This window comes from Jaculus jaculus, unplaced genomic scaffold (genome assembly GCF_020740685.1).
Source record: "Jaculus jaculus isolate mJacJac1 unplaced genomic scaffold, mJacJac1.mat.Y.cur u25, whole genome shotgun sequence".
In the NCBI taxonomy this organism is placed as follows: Eukaryota; Metazoa; Chordata; class Mammalia; order Rodentia; family Dipodidae; genus Jaculus; species Jaculus jaculus.
Genome location: NW_025423515.1, coordinates 5,681,487 through 5,688,182, shown reverse-complemented (window position 1 = coordinate 5,688,182; position 6,696 = coordinate 5,681,487).

Sequence of the window (6,696 nt, the reverse complement as noted above, 5' to 3'; positions counted from 1 at the left end):
CACTTATTTTTTTTAAATTTCTGTTTGCATGGAATATCATTTTCCATCATTTCTAACTGAGGAGGTATTTAATATTAGTTGTGAGGTGGGTTCTGGAGGACAGCAGATAGAAAGGTCCATTTATTTGATGCACCTTGATAATTTGAGTCTTTCAATGAGGAAGTTAAGGCCATTAATATTTAATGTTATTATCGTGATATTTGATTAATCTTTGTCAATATTAGATGCTCTATGGGGTTTGGTGGTTTCTTGTGTTTTATACTCTTTTGAGCCTGGTCTACTTTTGGTTTTTGTGATCCTCTTCTTTGTGGATACCGAAATTTGTTGTTTGACTCTTCCATGTGGAGTATTTGCTGAAGTATTACCTGTAAGTTTGATTTTGTATTCATATAATCATAGAGTTGGATTTTTATGGAAATTTTTTCTTTCACCATCTATTATCAGGGATTATTTTGCTGTCTGGGGTACCTTCAGTTGAAATCCCCAGATTTTTAGATGTTGAAGTGTTCCCTTCCAGGACCTTCTGGCATCCAGGATTTCCATTGAGAAATGTGAGCAAATTCTAATGGAATAGCCTTTTTATGCAGTGATTTGTGTCTCTCTTGCTTCTTTTAGAACTTTCTGCATGTAGAATGGCTCCTTCCAGTTTTATGTCAGCTGGCCTACATGGGGGAAGTTATCAGCTCATTTCCAGCAGGATTTCTTAGTGGCCTTGCAGCCCAAGTATGTGGAGTCTTCAGTAATAGGGTCTTACCATCTATTCCTGGTGGGAAATGAAGGGCCTTGGCAATGGCCTATAATGTTTTGGGGGCATAAGGGAACTCCCTGCCCAACAACTTACTGGAAGGTATCCCATCCCTGGCACTGAAAATTTTCTAGCAATGATCTATGGCTCCTGAGTGTTCCATTATCCTAAACCAGAGGATTCCATATGATTATTTATATCCTCTTAGATTTGATTAGCCCTCCCTCCACCTTTCCTTTAATCAGTCTCCTCCCCTGACCTCACACTGGGACTTTTCACCCCAGTTAATCTATTCTTCTACTTACATATATACACTACCAACCTATTAAGTACCCCTGTCCTCCCTTTCTCTTCCCTTTATATCTCTTTTTTAGTTTACTGGCCTCTGCTACTGAGTTTTTTCCTTCACACATAGAAGCCCAATCATCTGTAGCTAGGATCTACATATGAGAGGGAACATGCAGAGCATGGATTTCTGGGCCTGGGTTACCTCATTTAGTATAATCCTTTCCAGATCCATCCATTTTGCTTCAAATTTCATAACTTCATTTTTCTTTACTGCTGAGTAGAGCTCCATTGTATAAATGTGCAATAACTTCATTATCCACTCATCAGTTGAGGGACATCTAGGCTGGTTCCATTTCCCAGATATTATAAATGGAGCAGCAATAAACATAGCTAAGCATGTATTTCTAAGGAAATGAGATGAGTACTTAGGATATATGCCTAGGAGTGCTATAGCTGGGTCATATGGTAGATCAATCTTTAGCTGTTTTAGGAACCTCCACAATGATTTCCACAATGGCTGGACCAGATTGCATTCCCACCAACAGTGTAGAAGGGTTCCTCTTTTTCCACATTCCTGCCAACTTTTATGATCATTTTCTTTTATGATGGTAGCCAAACTGACAGGAGTGAGATGAAATCTCAATGTAGGTTTAATCTGCATTTCCCTGATGACTAAGGACGTAGAACTTTTTCTAGATGTTTATATGCCATCTGTATTTCTTCCTTTGAGAACTCTCTATTTAGCCCCATAGCCCATTTTTTAATTGGCTTGCTTGATTTTGTGTTATTTAACTTTTTTTTTTCCTTTGGTTTTTCGAGTTAGGGTCTCACTCTAGCTCAGGCTGACCTGGAATTCACTCTGTAGACTCAGAGTGGCCTCAAACTCTCGGCGATCCTCCTACCTGTGCCTCCCGAGTGCTGGGATTAAAGGTGTGCACCACCACACCCAGCCTTATTTAACTTTTTGAATTCTTTGTATATCCTAGATATTAATCCTCTATCAGATATATGGCTGGCAATAATATTTTCCCATTATGTAGGTTGCCTCTTTGCTTTATTCAGAATGTCCTTTCCAGTACAAAGTCATTGTAATTTCATGAGGTCCCTGTGGTTAATCTGTGGTTTTATTGCCTGAGCAATTGGGGTTGTCTTCAGAAAGTCTTTGCCAAGAACAGTATGTTGAAGGGTTTCCCCTACTTTTTCCTTTATCAGTTTTAGAGTTTCTGGTCTGATGTTAAGGTGTTTAATCCATTTTGACTTAATTCTTGTGCATGGTGACAGAGAAGAATCTATTTTCATCCTTCTACATATACATATGCAGTTTTCCTAACACCGTTAACTGAAGAGGCTGTCCTTTCTCCAATGAGTATTTTGACATTTTTATGGAATATCACATGGCTATAGCTACCTGGACCTACATCTGGGTCCTCTATTCTGTTCCATTGATCTACATGTCTGCTTTTGTGCAGTGCCATGCTGATTTTGTTACTATGGCTCTGTAGTATAGGTTAAAATCAGGTATGGTGATACCACCAGCCTTATTGTTGTTGCTCAGTATTATTTTAGATATTCGAGATTTTTTTGTGATTCCAAATGAATTTTTGGATTTTTTTTTTCTATTTCCATGAAGAATGCCTTTGGAATTTTGATGGGGATTCCATTAAATGTGTAGATTGCTTTTGGTAAGTTTGCCATTTTCACAATATTGATTCTTCCAATCCAAGAACAAGGGAAGTTTTTCCACTTCCTAGTGCCTTCTGAAATTTCTAGCTTGAGTGTTTTAGTTTTCATTGTAGAGATACTTTACTTTCTTGATTAGGTATATTCCAAGGTACTATATTTTCTTTTTTTTTTTTAATTTTTATTAACATTTTCCATGATTATAAAATATATCCCATGGTAATTCCTTCCCTCCCCACCCCCACACTTTCCCATTTGAAATTCCATTCTCCATCATATTACCTCCCCATTACAATTATTGTAATTACATATATACAATATCAACCTATTAAGTATCCTCCTCCCTTCCTTTCTCCACCTTTTATGTCTCCTTTTCAACTTACTGGCCTCTGCTACTAAGTATTTTCATTCTCACACAGAAGCCCAGTCATTTGTAGCTAGGATCCACATATGAGAGAGAACATGTGGCGCTTGGCTTTCTGGGCCTGGGTTACCAAGGTACTATATTTTCATTGATGCAATTGTGAATGGGAGTGAGTCTCTGATTTCATCCTCTCTGTGTTTCTTGTTAGCATACATGAAGGCTACTGATTTCTGTGTATTTGTTTTGTATCCTGCTACATGGCTGTAGGTTTTTATCAGATCTAACAGTTTGCTAGTAGAGTCTTTAGGGCCCTTTATATATAGAATCATGTCATCTGAAAATAATGATAACATGATCTCTTCCTTTCCAATTTTTATCCCTTTTGTTTTGTCTATTGCCTTATTACTATGGCAAATACTTCCAGTACTATATTAAATAAAAGTGGGGACATTGGACACCCTTGTCTTGTTCCTTATTTTAGTGGAAAAGCTTCCAGTTTTTCTCCATTTAGTAATATTTTGGCTGTAGCCTTGTCAGGAATAGCCTTTATTATATTGAGATATATTCCTTCTACTTCCAGTCTCTGTAGGACTTTTATCATGAAGGAATGTTGGGTTTTGTCAAATGCTTTCTCTGCATCTAATGAGATGATCACATGATTTTTGTCCTTTAATCCATTTATATAATGTATTACATTTATCCATTTCCCTATATTTAACCCTCCCTGAATCTCTGAGATAAAGCCTACTTGGTCAGAGTGAATGGTCTTTCTGATATATTCTTTTTTTTTTTAATTTAATTTATTAGTTTTCTTTTCAGTCAATACAGGCAGTTTGGTACCATTATTTAGGCTCATCTGTGATCTACCCCCTCCCATTAGACCCTCCTTGTTAATGAAAATGGGTCGTGCATTATGGAGTTAGCCCACAGTATTTGGTATGATAAATGTCTCTGTAAATATGACCCAACATGTGACTCTGACATTCTTTCCGCCCCCTCTTCCACAAATATCCCTGAGCCATGTTGGGTTCATTTTTGGTCTGCTTCAGTGCTGAGGTGTTGGGGGCCTCTGAGGCGCTGGCTCTCTGATTTGGTAGGAGTTGATTTTTCTCTGCGTTGATCTCCTTCCCCTTTGTGCTGGTATCCGGTTCACAGGAAAACATCACCCTTGCTTATTTCGCCAGTTGTCCTTAGTTTCAGTTGGGCCCCTTTTCAGGTATGTTGGGGCAGCTCTCTTCTAAGGATCTGCATCTATCTGGAAAAGAGAAGCAGATTCTCCAATGGAGAGTAAGTTAGCACCCGGAAAATTGAGATAACACTTTTTGATAGACAGTATGGTAGGTTTAGGCCCTCTTATTCCCCGTGATTGATGGTAGCTTGATATTGTAGAGTGGGCTTGTGTTTGGGTATGGTTCTGACTTGTTTCCCAGCTCCAGCTATGGGTCTAGTACCACTGAGTGTATCAGTTAGCCAAATCAAGAGCAACTGGTTCCTCACCATGGCTGTGTGCCACTATTGCACTTGTGTGGGCATCACATCCGGTTATTTGTCGTTAATTAGGTTAAACATTGTGTTGCTTGGACAGATCTTGGTCATTTCCCCCAGTCGCCTATGTAGCGCCTTCTGTCACTAGACACGCTGACTGTCTGGGGACTGACTCTCTCCTGGCTTCCAGCCATGTCATTCCATTTTACGTGTCAGCAGCGTATGAAGTCTTCAGCAATAGGGTATTACCACTGGCCTTTGGTGGGTCATCAAGTACTCTGACAGAAGTCTGTCATTGTTTTGGGAAACCTTGCAGGTTCCTCTGATCAAAAGCTCATTGTGGATGGTAGGCCCAAGCTGGAAGTAGGGGTTACAGGTCAGTGTCCACTAAGAAATTGAGGAAAAAGATAACTAATATACAAGAGTTAGAGAGGAGAGAGATAGAGGGGTGAGGGAGAGAGGGAGGGAGGGAAGATGTAGGAGATTTAAGTCAGTTTTGATCCTACCCTCTCCAGTGTCTTGTGGTTTAGGTGTTTCCTGTAAGGGTCTAGTGAAGGTTCAGCCATTTGGTTCGTCTTTCAGGAAGTAGAATTTTATGGTACCATTGTCGTTTGGGTCCGGATTACTGTTTTCCACCCTTTGATTCCCTCCCCACCCTCCCATCCATCTTATTGTGTAGTCCATGAGGTGCTCTCTGGATATGTAAGGCATCTTGGGCAGATTCAGGTTAGGTGTTGCAGATGAGTGAGACTATGTGTCAATTTTTTTCTGTGATTGGGTAAGTTCGCTGAGAATGATCTCTTCCAGGTTCAGCCATTTTTCCTCAAATTTCTTTATGTCGTTTTTTCTTACTGCTGTATAGAATTCCATTGTGTAGATATACCACATCTTTGTTATCCATTCTTCTAATGATGGACATCTGGGTTGATTCCAGCTTTTAGCTATTACGAATTGAGCTGCTACAAACAAGGTTGAGCAAATCTCTCTGGCTTTTGGTTTGAAGGTTTTAGGGTAGATGCCCAGTAATGGTATAACTGGGTCTGTTGGTATTTCTACAGTCAGCTTTTTCAGGAGTCTCCATATTGCTTTCCAAAGTGGTTGTACCATCCTGCATTCCCACCAATAGTGAATGAGTGTCCCTGCTTCTCCACATCCTCGCCAGCATTTATTTTCATTTGACCTTTTGATGTTGGCTCTCCTTATTGGGGTAAGGTGGAATCTCATACTTGTTTTAATTTGCATTTCTCTGATGATTAGGGATGATGAACATTTTCTTAGGTGTGTGTTTGCCATTTGTATCTCTTCCTCTGTGAATTGCCTGTTTAACTCTGTGCCCCATTTTGTGAGTGAGGTATTTGTCTTCTTATTGTTTAGACTTTTGAGTTCTTTGTAAATTCTAGAGAAAAGGCCTCTATCAGTTGGATAACCTGCAAATATTTTCTCCCATTCTGTGGGTATTCTATTGGCTTTGCTTATTATATGCTTGTCTGTAAAGAAACTCTTCAGCTTCATATGATCCCAATGGTTGAGTGACTGTTTAAGAACTTGAGCCACTGGGGTTTTATTCAGGAAGTCTTTTGGAAAGAAATAATTAAAACCAGAGCAGAAATTAATGAATTGGAAACAAGGAAACAATTAAGGCAATTGATAAAACTAAGAGCTGGTTCTTTGAAAAAAATATACAAGAGTGACAAACCTCTGGCCAATTTCATCAAGCAAAAAAAAAAAAAAAAAAAAAAAAAAGGAGAGACTCCAAATTAACAAAATTCAAAATCGGCAGAATCATCAGGACTTATTTAAAATACCTCTACTTCACAAAACTGGAAAATGTGGAGGAGATGGATAAATTCCTGGATGCATATCATCTACCAAAGCTAAACTCAGAGCAGATCAACCACCTCAATGAACCCATCACACTCATGGAGATTGAAAAAGTAATAAAAAAACCTCCCAAAAAAGAAGAGTCCAGAACCAGGTGGATTCCCAACCGAATTTTATCAAACCTTCATGGAAGAACTCAAACCAATCTTCCTAAAACTGTGCCACACAATTGAAGAACAGGGAAAGCTACCCAACTCCTTCTATGAAGCTAGTATCACCCTAATCCCAAAACCAGGCAGAGATGCTACAAGAA